The sequence below is a fragment of the Salmo salar genome, chromosome 13 (genome assembly GCF_965601325.2).
Source record: "Salmo salar chromosome 13, fSalSal1, whole genome shotgun sequence".
In the NCBI taxonomy this organism is placed as follows: Eukaryota; Metazoa; Chordata; class Actinopteri; order Salmoniformes; family Salmonidae; genus Salmo; species Salmo salar.
The window spans coordinates 72,573,648-72,588,549 of NC_138303.1; positions in this window are offsets into that span (position 1 = coordinate 72,573,648).

Sequence of the window (14,902 nt, forward strand, 5' to 3'; positions counted from 1 at the left end):
GTGAAAGAAATGTAGGAAAATAACACAATAGATCTGGTAAAAGATAATACAGAGAAAAAAAACAACTGTTCTTTTGTATTTTTTGTGTGCCATCATCTTTGAAATGCAAGAGAAAGGCCATAATGTATTATTCCAGCCCAGGTACAATTTAGATTTTGACCACTAGATGGCAGGAGTGTATGTGCAATGTTTGAGATTGATCCAATGAACCATTGCATTTCTGTTCAAAATGTTGTATCAAGACTGCCCAAATGTGCCTAATTTGTTAATTAATAACTTTTCAAGTTCAAAATTGTGCACTCTCCTCAAACAATAGCATGGTATTCTTTCACTGTAATAGCTACTGTAAATTGGACAGTGCAGTTAGATTAACAAGAATTTAAGCTTTCTGCCAATGTCAGATATATCTATGTCCTGGGAAATGATCTTGTTACTTACAACCTCATGCTAATCGCATTAGCCTACGTTAGCTCAACCGTCCCGCAGGAGACCCACCGATCCTTAGCATACTGATGGAATATTCCCAAGACATGTTTGCTTGTATGACTCAGCACTCGTGAGGTGTTATTTCAGACAAAGTACAGCAGAGGGAGCTATTGCATTACCCAAAATATGTAGATGACAAGGTTATTTTCAGTGCCTTATCTTTTCAATTTATGAATAAAAACATCAGGTGAACACACAGCAAAACATCACTTCATTGTGTTTTCATTAGGATCCCTTTCTGTAAAATCAATTGGTACAACAAAGACTCAAAACATGTAGCCCACAAATTCCTAAATGAATAGCCTGTATGGACAATAACCTCAATAATAAGCTCGGTACACATGGAATATAACTGGAAACCTCTTGAGCTGAGATGCGAGGAGACAAACACAATTGGCTGTATTTACATGAACATAATTCAATGACTGTATAAATGAATGGACAAAGCCATCGATCACGTGACACGCTTCATTCCTATGTGAAGACTCAAAAGCGCATTGAAGCCAAATGAAGTAGATTAAGATGGCGTCTCATGAGGACGATGGGCGCGTTCCTCTGCCCAGGTGTTGCTGACGCCTGCCAGATCTTGCAACGCCTGGATAAGTATTTTAAGTATCAGCTAAAACACATCATATGTAATAGCAATCTGTCAGTCAATGACACAATCGATGTTGTGGCACGCAACCATTGGTTGATGCATGCAACGTCTGAGCAAGAGGAGCTCAACCATAACATGCACATCTTGAGCTACTCCAGGAAGTGATGTTGCAGGCACCCAATTTTTTTTAAAGATTGATCAATCTCACCTTCTACTTTGAGAATCTCTGGCATTAAATCCATTTGAAATTGTAGTGTACTCTCACAGTTCATCAACAGTTTAATTGAGTTATGAACCAAACAAACCAAGTGAGCAATATAAAAGAATAGGAGATGAACATTGCTGTCTTGGCTGGAAGAGTGTTTTGGGGAATAAAAATGTCCTCTGTGTGCACATTTTACAAACACTATTGATCTACCATCAAACCCATGCAGCAAATACACTTCATTATTGGCATGAAATTCTTATTTACAATGACAGCTTTCCCCAGCCAAACTCTAACCCGGATGACACTGGGCCAATTCTGCATCGCCCTATGGGACTCCCAATCACAGCTGGTTGTGATACAGCCTGGAATTGAACCAGAATCTGTAGAGAGCCCTTTAGTACTGAAATGCAGTGCCTTAGACCACTGCACCACTCGGGAGCTCCTAACAATTCGTCTTGCTTCAATCACTTGGTTGTACTGCTTCTTTGGCTAGGTTGTAAATACTGTAAATGGCTTAATTGTACTATATACAGTTATGTCCATAATTATTGGCACCTTTGATTTAAAAAATGGTAAATAAAAGTGCAATGGTCAGATGACATGAAAATAGAGCTCTTTGACCACACACCAGTGGTGGGTTTGGCATAAAAAAAATTACAGAAGAATATGCAGAAAAGTACTTCATACCTACGGTCAAATATGGTGGTGGATATTTTAAGCTATGGGGCTATTATGCTTCCATGGTCCTGTGGCCCCTGTTAAGGTCAACGGCATCATGAACTTTACCAAGTACCAGAACATTGTAGCCAAAAACCTGGTTGCCTTTGCCAGGAGGTTGACACTTGGCCGCAAGTGGATCTTCCAGCAAGACAATAACCCTATGCACTAATCAAAATCCACAAAAGAAATGGTAATTGACCACAAAATCAACATTTTGCAATGACCATCTCAGTCTCCGGACTTGAACCCCATTGAAAATCTGTGGTAAGAGCAGACGAAGGATGTCAAAGATCTGGAAAGATTCTGTATTGAGGAATGGTCTAAGATCCCTCCCAACGTGTTCTCCAATCACATAAAACAATTTAGAAAAAGGATCAGTGTTGTTATCCTTGCAAGGGGAAGGTGCTAGAGTATTGAAAACTGTGGTGGCAATAATTTTCACCCCTACCTTTTTGTGTTTTTTGTATTACTTGTTAAACAAAATCTCTTTCTCTGAGTAATCGTATTAGTATAAAATATAATAATCTAAAAAACAAAATGTAGTGTGGAGCCGGTGGTCTAAGACACTGCATCACAGTGGTAGAGGCGTCACTAGCGACCCGGGTTCGTTACCAGGTTGTGTTACAACTGGTCATGATCGGGAGTCCTATAGGGTGGCGCACAAATGGCCCAGCACCGTCCGGGTAAGGGGAGTATTTGGCTGGTTGGTTTTTACTTGGCTCATCGTGCCTCCAAGTGACTCCTTGTGGTGGGCTGGGTGCCTGCAGGCTGACCTCGGTTGTCAGTTGAACTGTGTTTCCTCCAACACATTGGTACGGCTGGCTTCTGGGATAAGTGGGCGGGTGTTAAGAAGAACGGTTTGGAAAAACATGGAGGTGGAAACATTATGCTTTGGGGGTGTTTTTCTGCTAAGGGGACAGGACAACTTCACCGCATCAAAGGGACGATGGACGGGGCCATGTACCATCAAATCTTGGGAGAGAACCTCCTTCCCTCAGCCAGGGCATTGAAAATGGGGCGTGGATGGGTATTCCAGCATGACGATGACCCAAAACACACGGCCAAGGCAACAAAGGAGTGGCTCAAGAAGAAGCACATTAAGGTCCTGGAGTGGCCTAGCCAGTCTCCAGACCTTAATCCCATAGAAAATCTGTGGAGGGAGCTGAAGGTTCGAGTTGCCAAACGTCAGCCTCGAAACCTTAATGACTTGGAGAAGATCTGCAAAGAGGAGTGGGACAAAATCCCTCCTAAGATGTGTGCAAACCTGGTGGCCAACTACAAGAAACGTCTGACCTCTGTGATTGCCAACAAGGGTTTTGCCACCAAGTACTAAGTCATGTTTGCAGAGGGGTCAAATACTTATTTCCCTCATTAAAATGCAAATCAATTTATAACATTTTTGACATGCGTTTTTCTGGATGTTTTTGTTGTTATTCTGTCTCTCACTGTTCAAATAAACCTACCATTAAAATTATAGACTGATCATTTCTTTGTCAGTGGGCAAACGTACAAAATCAGCAGGGGATCAAATACTTTTTTCCCTCACTGTATATCTTGCTCCTTCTTTATCTTTCTGTAAAAAAACACCTTTGAAAGGATTAAAAAGAGGATGTCACCATACAGTATTTGCTTTTGACACATGGCCATAGAGGTCTCCTCCTTCACTCTTTCCTTTCATCCTGTGCTCTTCCATTTCATGCTGGGCGCTGGAGATAAAACATCTTTGTTACTCTAGTGCCCTTCGTGTTGAGACGGCAGTCAGTGCTTCAACATTATTGTCCTCAGTCCTTGATCAGTCTTGCCTTTTGAGCTTGGACAAATGACAGACTGGGAAGGCTTCTTGAAGATCACACACTGATGGATGGGAGCGATTCGGGTTCAAGCGGAATTTATATCTCAAGTCCCTAGTTTTGCCAGTGCTGAGCCTTTCAGTTCCCGACCTTTTAGATTTGCAGCATGGTCAGTTTCAAAGCCACCTTGTGCAGTGCATTGTACCAAATACTTAAACATTACAGCCTTTTCCCTAGACCCCGATGAAGCCTAGTCCTGGGGCCTCATTTATAAAACGGACTTAGGATCAATTTTGATCTTAAGTATGACTTACGCAGAAAACCACGTATAAGTTGTTATTTATAAAACCTTACTTTGATGTGGAAATTATCTTATCGCTACGCAAAGTCTAGACTTGACGTGATTTCCCTGCTGGTTGTGTATGGATATTCTTTTTTTCCCTTGCAGTTTAAGGTCAGAGCATTTATTTTTCACATCAGCCACAGTTCTGTCTTGCTGCCCCACCTCGTTCACTGCAGCGGCGACACACTCCCAAGCTACCTGTTTGGCTTTGATTGTCAACCCACTATTTAGTCCACTGAATAATACATGTTGCCTGTCTTCAATCTCCTCTACCATCGCCGTGATCTCATCTTCCAAAAAGTTAGCTTTTCTCTTCTGGTCCATGGCTATTCTTGACTAAACTCTCATTTGTGCGAGCATTCTATAAGGTGAAATTGCTGATTGTAAGGTACGTTCAGGTGGCGTCAATTTTAAGATAATTTGAGATTTATAGATCAAATTACAAATGGGCTTCTTAGAACCTGCGTAAGCAAGGTTTTTTATGTTCAGAATCTTTAATGAATCGAACGTAAGCACACCATCGGAAATGATCTTACGACTAAGTTCAAGTATAAATCTAAGAACATTTTTATAAATGAGGCCCCAGGACTAGGATTTATCTGTGTCCGGAAACTGTATCTACATATTAAGTGCAGTACAGTGCATTTGGAAAGTATACGAACCCCTTGACTTTTTCCACATTTTGTTACGTTACAGGCTTATTCCAAAATGGAATAAATAGTTTCCCCCCCTCAACACACACCTCAACACAACACCTCAACACACAATACCCTATAATGACAAAGCAAAAACAGGTTTTTAGAAATGTTTGCAAATGTAAAATGTTAAATCAACTGAAATATCACATTTACGTAAGTATTCAGACCCTTTACTCAGTACTTTGTTGAAGCACCTTTGGCAGTGATTACAGCCTCGAGTCTTCTTGGGTATGATGCTACAAGCTTGGCACACCTGTATTTGGGGAGTTTCTCCCATTCTTCTCTGCAGATCCTTTCAAGCTCTGTCAGGTTGGATGGGGAGCATTGCTGCACAGCTATTTTCAGGTCTCTCCAGAGATGTTCGATCGTGTTCCAGTCCGGGCTCTTTCTGGGCCACTCAAGGACATTCAGAGACTTCTCCCGAAGCCACTCCTGTATTGTCTTGGCTGAGTGCTTAGGGTCATTGTCCTGTTGGAAGGTGAACCTTCGCCCCAGTCTGAGGTCCTGAGCGCTCTGGAGCAGGTTTTCATCAAGGATCTCTCTGCAACAGCGCCTCTTCAACCTGAGTCGGCTGAAGAAATTTGGCTTGTCACCTAAAACCCTCACAAACTTTTGCAGATGCACAATTGAGAGCATCCTGTCGGGCTGTATCACCGCCTGGTATGGCAACTGCACCGCCCACAACTGCAGGGCTCTCTAGGGGATGGTGCTGTCTGCACAACGCATCACCAGAGGCAAACTACCTGCCCTCCAGGACACCTACAGCACCCGATGTCACAGGAAGGCCAAAAAGATCATCAAGGACAACAACCACCTGAGCCACTGCCTGTTCACCCCGCTACTATCCAGATGGCGAGGTCAGTACAGGGGCATCAAAGCTGGGACCGAGAGACTGAAAAATAGCTTCTATCTCAAGGCCATCAGACTGTTAAACAGCCATCACTAACACAGAGAGGCTGCTCCCTACATACAGACTTAAAATCATTGGCTACTCTAACAAATGGATCACTAGTCACTTTATTAATGCCACTTTAATAATGATGTTTACATATCTTGCACTACTCATCCCATATGTATATACTGTATTATGTACTATCTATTGCATCTTGCCTATGTCGCTCAATCATTGCTCATCCATGTATTTCTATGTACAGTACATATTCTTATTCCATCCCTTTACTTAGATTTGTGTGTATTAGGTAGTTGTTGTGGAATTGTTAGATTACTTGTTGATATCGGAACTAGAAGCACAATCATTTCGCTACACTCGCAATAACATCTGCTAACCATACAGTGGGGGAAAAAAGTATTTGATCCCCTGCTGATTTTGTACATTTGCCCACTGACAAAGAAAGGATTAGTCTATAATTTTATGGTAGGTTAATTTGAACAGTGAGAGACAGAATAACAACAAAAATATCCAGATAAACGCATGTCAAAAATGTTATAAATTGATTTGCATTTTAATGAGGGAAATAGGTATTTGACCCCCTCTCAATCAGAAAGATGTCTGGGTCCCAGGTGTCTTTTATACAGGTAACGAGCTGAGATTAGGAGCACACTCTTAAAGGGAGTGCTCCTAACCGCCACTTGTTACCTGTAAAAAAGACACCTGTCCACAGAAGCAATCAATCAATCAGATTCCAAACTCTCCACCATGGCCAAGACCAAAGAGCTCTCCAAGGATGTCAGGGACAAGATTGTAGACCTACACAAGGCTGGAATGGGCTACAAGACCATCGCCAAGCAGCTTGGTGAGAAGGTAACAACATTTGGTGCGATTATTCGCAAATGGAAGAAACACAAAAGAACTGTCAATATCCCTCAGCCTGGGGCTCCATGCAAGATCTCACCTCGTGGAGTTGCAATGATTATGAGAACGGTGATAGTGTTGCACCTCTTTCCTCCAGCAGCTCCTTTGCTGTTATTCTGGGATTGATTTGCACTTTTTGCACATTCATCTCTAGGAGACAGAACACATCTCCTTCCTGAGCGGTATGACAGCTGCGTGGTCCCATGGTGTTTATACTTGCATACTATTGTTTGTACATTTTTATTTTAGTCATTTAGCAGATGCTCTTAACCAGAGCGACTTACAGTAGTGAATGCATACATTTCATTTCATGCATTTTTTGTACTGGCCCCCAGTGGGAATCAAACCCACAACCCTGGCATTGCACACACCATGCTGGCGCTGCAAATACCATGCTCTACCAACTGAGCCACAGGGAACATTGTACAGATGAACGTGGTACCTTCAGGTGTTTGGAAATTGCTCCCAAAAATGAACCAGACTTGTGGAGGTCAACATGATGTCTTGGCTGATTTTTTGGGATTTTCCCATGATGTCAAGCAAAGAGGCACTGAGTTGGAAGGTAGGCCTTGGAATACATCCACAGGTACACCTCCAATTGACTCAAATGCTGTCAATTAGCCTATCAGAAGCTTCTAAAGCCATTACATAATTTTCTGGAATTTTCCAAGCTGTTTAAAGGCACAGTCAACCTAGTGTATGTTAACTTCTGACCCACTGGAATTGTGATACAGTGAATTATAAGTGAAATAATCTGTCTGTAAACAATTGTTGGAAAGATGACTTGTGTCATGCACAAAGTTGATGTCCTAACCGACTTGCCAAAACTATAGTTTGTTAACAAGAAATTTGTGGAGTGGTTGAAAAACGCAACCAACCTAAGTGTATGTGACCAAATTTTTTACATTTGATTTGTACTTTGCTCCGTTCATCTTTCCCTCGATCCCGACAAGTTTCCCAGTCCCTGCCGCTGAAAAATATCCCAACAGCATGATGCTGCCACCACCATGCTTTACCATAGGGATGATGCCAGGTTTTCTCCAGACGTGACGCTTAGCATTCAGGCCAAAGAGTTCAATCTTGGTTTCATCAGACCAGAGAATCTTGTTTCTCATGGTCGGAGAGTCTTTTAGGTGCCTTTTGGAAATCTCCAAGTGGGCTGTCATGTGCATTTTACAGAGGAGTGGCCTCCGTCTGGCCACTTCACGATAAAGGCCTGATTGTTGGAGTGCTGCAGAGATGGTTGTCCTTCTGGAAGGTCCTCCCATCTCCACAGAGGAACTCTGGAGCTCTGTCAGGAGGACCATCGGGTTCTTGGTCACCTCCCTGACCAAGGCCCTTCTCCCTCGATTGCTCAGTTTGGCTGGGTGGTCAGCTCTAGGAAGAGTCTTGGTGGTTCCAATGTCTTCCATTTAAGAATGATGGAGGCCACTGTGTTCTTGGGGAAACATTTTTGGTACCCTTCCCCAGATCTGTGCCTCGACACAATCCTGTCTCGAAGCTCTACGGACAATTCCTTTGACCTCATGGCTGGGTTTTTTCTCTGACATGCACTGTCAACTGTGGGACCTTATATAGATAGGTGTGTGCCTTTTTCATGTCCAATCAATTAAATTTACCACAGGTGGACTCCAATGAAGTTGTAGAATCTCAAGGATGGTCAATGAAAACAGGATGCACCTGAGCTCAATTTCAAGTTTCATAGCAAAGGGTCTAAATACTTATGTAAATAAGGTATTTCTGTTTATTTTTTTTTCAATACATTTTTATTTTGTATTTTTTTAAACCTGTTTTTGCTTCATCGTTATGCGGTATTGTGTGTAAATTGATGATAATTATTTTTAATTTAATCAATTTTAGAATAACGCTATAACGCAACAACAGTTTGAAAAAGTCAAGAGGTCTGAATACACCTCCTGAATGCACTGTATATACAGTGCCTTCAGAAAGTATTCATACCCCTTGACTTATTCCACATTTTGTTGTGTTACATCCTGAATTCAAAATGGATTAAATATTTTTTTTTACCCTCCCATCTGCACACAATACCCCATAATGACAAAGTGAAAATATGTTTGACATTTTTGCACATTAATTGAAAATGAAATACAGAAATATCTAATTTGCATAAGTATTCACACCACTGAGTCACTACATGTTAGAATCACCTTTGACAGTGATTACAGCTGTGAGTCTTTCTGGGTAAGTCTTTAAGAGCTGTGTGCACTTGGGTTGTACAATATTTGCACATTATTCTTTTAAAAGTTATTCAAGCTCTGTCAAATTGGTTGTTCATTGCTAGACAGCCATTGTCAAATCTTGCTATAGATTTTCCAGCTGATTTAAGTCAACCCTGTAACAAGGCCACTCAGGAACATTCAAGGTCGTCTTGGTAAGCAACTCCATTGTATATTTGGCCTTGTGCTTTAGGTTATTGTCCTGCTGAAAATTGAATTTGTCTCCCAGTGTCTGTTGGAAAGCAGACTGAACCAGGGTTTTCTCTAGGATTTTGCCTGTGCTTAACTCTATTCTGTTTATTTTTCTCCTAAAAAACTCCATATTCCTTGCCGATGACAAGCATACCCATAACATGATGCCACTCCCACTGTGCTTGAGTGTTACTCAGTGATGTGTTGTGTTGGATTTGCCCCAAACATAACGCTTTGTATTCAGGATATAAAGTCAATTTTTGGCCACAATTTTTACAGTTTTACTTTCGTGCCTTGTAGCAAACAGGATGCATATTTTGGAATATTTTTTATTCTGTACAAGCTTCCTTCTTTTCACTCTTTCATTTAGGTTCGTATTGTGGAGTAACAACAATGTTGGTGAGCCATCCTCAGTGTTCTCCTATCATGGCCATTAAACTGTGTAACTGTTTTAAAGTCACCATTGACCTCATAGTGAAATCCCTGAGCGGTATCCTTCCTCTCAGGCAACTGAGTTAGGAAGGTTGCCTGTATCTTTGTAGTGACTGGGTGTATTGATACACCATCCAAAGTGTAGTTAATATCTTCACCATGCTCAAAGGGATATTAAATGTCTGCTTTTTTTTTACCAATTGGTGCATTCTTTGCGAGGCATTAGAAAACCTCCCTGGTCTTTATGGTTAAATAGGTGTATAAAATTCACTGCTCGACTGAGGGACCTTACAGATAATAGTATGTGTGGGGTACAGAGATGAGGTAGTCATAAAAAAAACACGTTAAACACTATTATTGCACACAGAGTGAGTCCATGCAACTTATTATATGACTAATGCGTACTCCTGAACTTATTTAGGCTTGCCATATAACAAAGGGGTTGAATACTCATTGACTCAAGGCATTTCAGCTTTTCATTTTTAATTACTTTGTAAACATCTCTAAAAACATCATTCCACTTTGACGTTATGGGGTATTGTGTGTAGGCAAATGACACAAAATGTCAATTTAATCCATTTTAAATTCATGTGTGTGTCTGTGTGTTTGTTTGAAACCCAGAGAGAGAGAGAGAGTGTTCATGAACCCAATCACTGAACTTGAAAATGATATTTTATTTCCTGCTGGGTGAAATGGGTTTATTATACCGTTTATTATACCGCATGAGCGTGTGGGATGCTGTGTGACTCATTTGTATCCTGGCAACTCGTGAAGGTGAAGGAACACATCATTTAAAAGTTCACTTACTGGGTTAGAAATACTCTGGGAGATGCCGTGCAGAGGTGATGGCCACATTGTGGACAGCCATGCTACAGCACTTCCCTCCCCATTATCATCATCGCCATGAGGACACCTTAAAGAGAACTGATAATGGTCCACGGGAGTGGTCCAATCTGTCAGCATTTATCTGTCTGCTGTAGTGCCATCATAATCGTTGCGTAAAGGGGAACTCTACAGGTCAGACTTTGTGTAGCCTCATTTGTATGTATTTCATACTCAAGAGAGTATAGACTGCTTGTTGGTTAAACATCTTCATGGCAGACTACAGTTTACCCTCCATACCAAATTTTCCTCTAGAATCTAGATCTCACTTGGCCCAGTGTTTAGATCTGCGTTGATGAATGAAATGGGACGATAGGATGCCAAAGTTTGGCACAAGGGGAGATTGACTGTCTGTTTGGGACTATATTTCCTCTTGGAAGACATCCATGCCCTGACCCAGTGTTAGTGATTGAGACAAAATGTCACAGTGTGCCGTCTAAATGATCTCATTATGCATCTAACAGCTGTTTTCCCCCTGCACTGTGGCAATGGTGGCAAAGAGGCAACGCTTCCCAACAGTGTCTCAAGGTTGCAGACCTGGGTTTAAATACTATGTCAACTCATTTCAAATACTCAAAGCTGGGTTTGATTGAGTTTGACTGGCACAATGGAACCAATTGAATAATCGCAAAAGTGCAATCCCTGCCAATCTGGCACTCCATGCAGGCTAAAGTAAACTAAAAGTATATGAAAGATTTCAAGTAGTATTTGAACCAGGTGTTGGAACCAAAATAATTTTCCAATTGTTTAGTTCTGAACAGAACCAAAAAACAAATGTTCCGTTCCACTGTTTCTGACCAGCAAAATAAAGTTCTGAACCGGTTTGAACCCCCAAAAAAGCGTCGGTTTATATCACTCCTTTCTGTTCCTTTTTAAACCTCTGAAATATAGGCATACTTTTTTAAACATTAAATTACTTAACCAATCAGTGCGGATAGAGCAGGTTGTTGTGGCTCATAAGCGATTTAATCTGTATAGGAAAGTCATTAAAAGCAAATTGTATTTTGCGGTAACATCACGGTTTAATCACAATGAAAGACAAACACACACACTGTGCTGCCAGTCACAGTGTAGGGCGCGAGATGCAATGACATTTTGAGGGTGAGGAGAGCGCGAGTGAGGATGGAACAAGCTTGCCTTGAAAAACTGGGGTGGTTTAAAGTTGGACCAGAGCAAACGTTAGCTAGCTAGCTAGCTAACAAACTTGTACGTGCAGAGCAGCACTAGAATAAAAAAAAATCGTACCTTTTTGTTGTTAATTAATAAATTTAGTATCCTTAACTAGCATTAAAAAAGTCAATCCATTCTTCTCTAATTAAACATATCTCCCTAATTTCTGAATTATGCTTATAATGTAGTCAGTAGGCTACAGTAACCTATGCTTCAGAAGGGAGGGGCAGGTAACCTACAACACACATGCACACCTACTGGCAAATAGTGACGGCTTTGCATAGGCGCTTTGTTGACATTTTTGTGGGACTGAAAAAAAATGCCCAGAATGTAAAACATTATTAAACGGTTCCCATTTAAAAAAAATAATGATTCCATTCCGGAACAGTATAGATCACATTTGTTTTCGGTTCGGGTTCTCTTCCTCAAATAATTTAGTTATTTTCTGGTTTTCAGTTCTGTTTTCTGAACCGGTTCCAACCCTTGATTTGAACCCAAGACGGGAAGGTTGGCAGCCTGACTTTTGACTCAGCCACTGATTTTGAATCAGGCAAGTCAGGAGAGAGACCCACAGTTTCTACACAATAATTTGCTCTCGATAAGTAAATAAAGGATTCACAACAAAATGCACTCAGGCAAGAAATACCAGTCTCCGAACTAAGTGCTTTCGCTGACTGAAAAAGCACTTTGAAGACTGATTTTGCTAACACCGAAATGGCATGAATATGTGTTAGTCCTGTTAGGTTGAGTGTTAGTTTTACTCATGTGGGTTGCCAGCTGTAATTTCTCCTCCAATCTCTCCTCTCCTACTTGAGAAGTGTTACTTATGGCTGTTTTGCCTAAAGATGCTTTTGATGGATTTAGAGTCCCTTTATTTCATCCATTTACGGCTGGCTTAGCAGGCGGCAAAAACAATTACCTTGCCTGGCGACAGTGGATGAATGTATCCTGTCAATTTATTATGGCTCCCCCAGGAGCGGCAATCTACTGTTTGATCCTATCTATTAGAGCATTCTGGATGGGTCGGCATTTATGTAGTATGTTATGACATCCTCAAAGCTTTTAGATAGGCCCACGTAATCCCAAGGGATACATTATTCCGAATGTTGGTTCATTTTACCCTCAGAGCAGCATTTGGGTGCAGAGAATAAATCACCTTAACCCAAGGTCAGAATTTGGGAATTATTTCTGAATCTACCGCAGGAAAGTTTTTAGCAGTCAGTCAATCTCCCTGCATGCCTGTGCTGGCTTTCTGCTGAAGCTCAGCTTCTGCATGGTCAATACTCGGACTGTGTGTGTGTGTGTGTGTGTGTGCGTGCGTGCGTGCGTGCGTGCGTGTACGTTTTACTATACTCGTGAGTACCAGAAGTCCTCACAAGAATAATAAACCAACTAAAATTCAGAGAAGTGAGGACATTTTGCCGAAAAAGGATAGTTTAGGCTTAGGGTTTAGGTTAAGGGTTAGAACTGGGGTTAGTGGTTAGGGTTAGGGGTTAAGGTTAGGGTTAAGATTAGGGTTAGGTTTAGGATTAGTGAAAATAGGATTTTGAATGGGAATCAGTTATTGGTCCCCAAAAAGTCCTCACAAGTATAATAAGACATAGTGTGTGTGTGTGTGTGTGTGTGTGTGTGTGTGTGTGTGTGTGTGTGTGTGTGTGTGTGTGTGTGTGTGTGTGTGTGTTTCACAGGAGATGGGATGCTACTATAAGATTGAAATTCACTATTTTACAGATTAATGGGGAAGGGGAGGTGTATAAGAGCAAGGGAGGGATGGGCTTTGCTTTTGTTGAGTATAAAATGCTTGTCCCCAGCCATTCATTGTCGATAATTGATGGATTGCATTCAGACTGCATAATTGGATGCATATGAACCCAGCCTGTGCCATGTGTAGGAGTGAATAATTGTCATAGCATAACCTCTCCTTGCCATGGGTTACTGGGCTGCACATGCACAATTCACTATTACAAATGTGATATAAGAAACCCCAATGGATTGTCCTTGCGGCATTGAGCCAGTAGTCTATTAAATTATAAACATTCTGACCTTACCTTTGTCTAAATGACAGTGAATGTCCACAGGGATATATGGACGAAATAGGTTATTGATTATGTACAGTTTACGGTATAGATTTCTCACTATTTAAATTGGTAAATTGATAACAAGCTGAGTTTTACAGAGAATGCAGACTGTATTCTTTTTAAAGCAAGTCAGCGCCTGTTTTAAATCAGGAAAATTATGGGGTTTGGGGTCAGCCAGGATGTTCTGGAGAGGGTGTACAGCAGCTTGGTGGACAGCATCCTGATGTTCAATATGACAGTCTGGTATGGTAATCTGAGCGTGAGGAGCAAAAAGAAACAGTCCAGAATAGTAAAGTAATTGGTGGACCACAGGCACATTTGAGCAGTCTGTTCCACAAGGCAACCAAACAGAAGGCCCTGGCTGTCGTTGGCGACCCCTCCCACCCTCTACACACTCAGTTCGAAAGGCTTCCCTCTAGCCGGCGCTTCAGAATGCCCATGGCCAAGTAAAACGTGATCAAACATTCATTAGTTCCTTGTGCTGTTGAACTACTAAATGCAAAGTAAATGTTATCATTATAATGTATGTAATTATCTACGCAGTGCAGTTGGGACAGCGGTCAATTGTGATTGAATGTATAAATGTTTTTAGTGTATGCAACATGATGAACTGACTGGTATAAATGTGTATGATGTGAGAATGTATGTATGTGTATGTGATCCTTTTAATGGAAGGTGACGCCAAAGAACAAGGGATGGACAATAAAGATTTATTCTATTCAGTTCTATTCTAGATCCTTAACATGGAAATCCAACTGTCTTTGCATTTGTTTTGTCTTATGAGAAGCGATAAAAGACCTTTAATGATATTGAATCATGTTTTATAGTGGTTATTCGTTTCTCTCAAAAACACCTTGTGTCCTCCTATCTTTATTAACCATTTGAAACTTATAACAGGCAAATACATAAAGTAGGGTGCATAGTGTGCATTTCCAACATGTCCCATCTACAGTCTGCCTCGCCACCACAACTTAGGATGCATGAGAAACTGTTTCGTTTGAAAGTATCTAAATGCAGATTGCTGATGACAGAGAGAGATGCCATCTAGCTTTGATGATCTATGGAGTAATTAAAAATGCTATTTAATTGAGCAATTCTTTCAGAACAGCTCGTGTAAAGTATAGATGTGAAGCTAATTTATTTTATTTTTTTTGCAGCTAAAGAGAATATGTTATTTTGACAATTTGTACTTTGACATAAAAGAGACAAATTCGTTTTCTGAAGGGAATCTGGAATTCTACCCAGTCAGAAACAT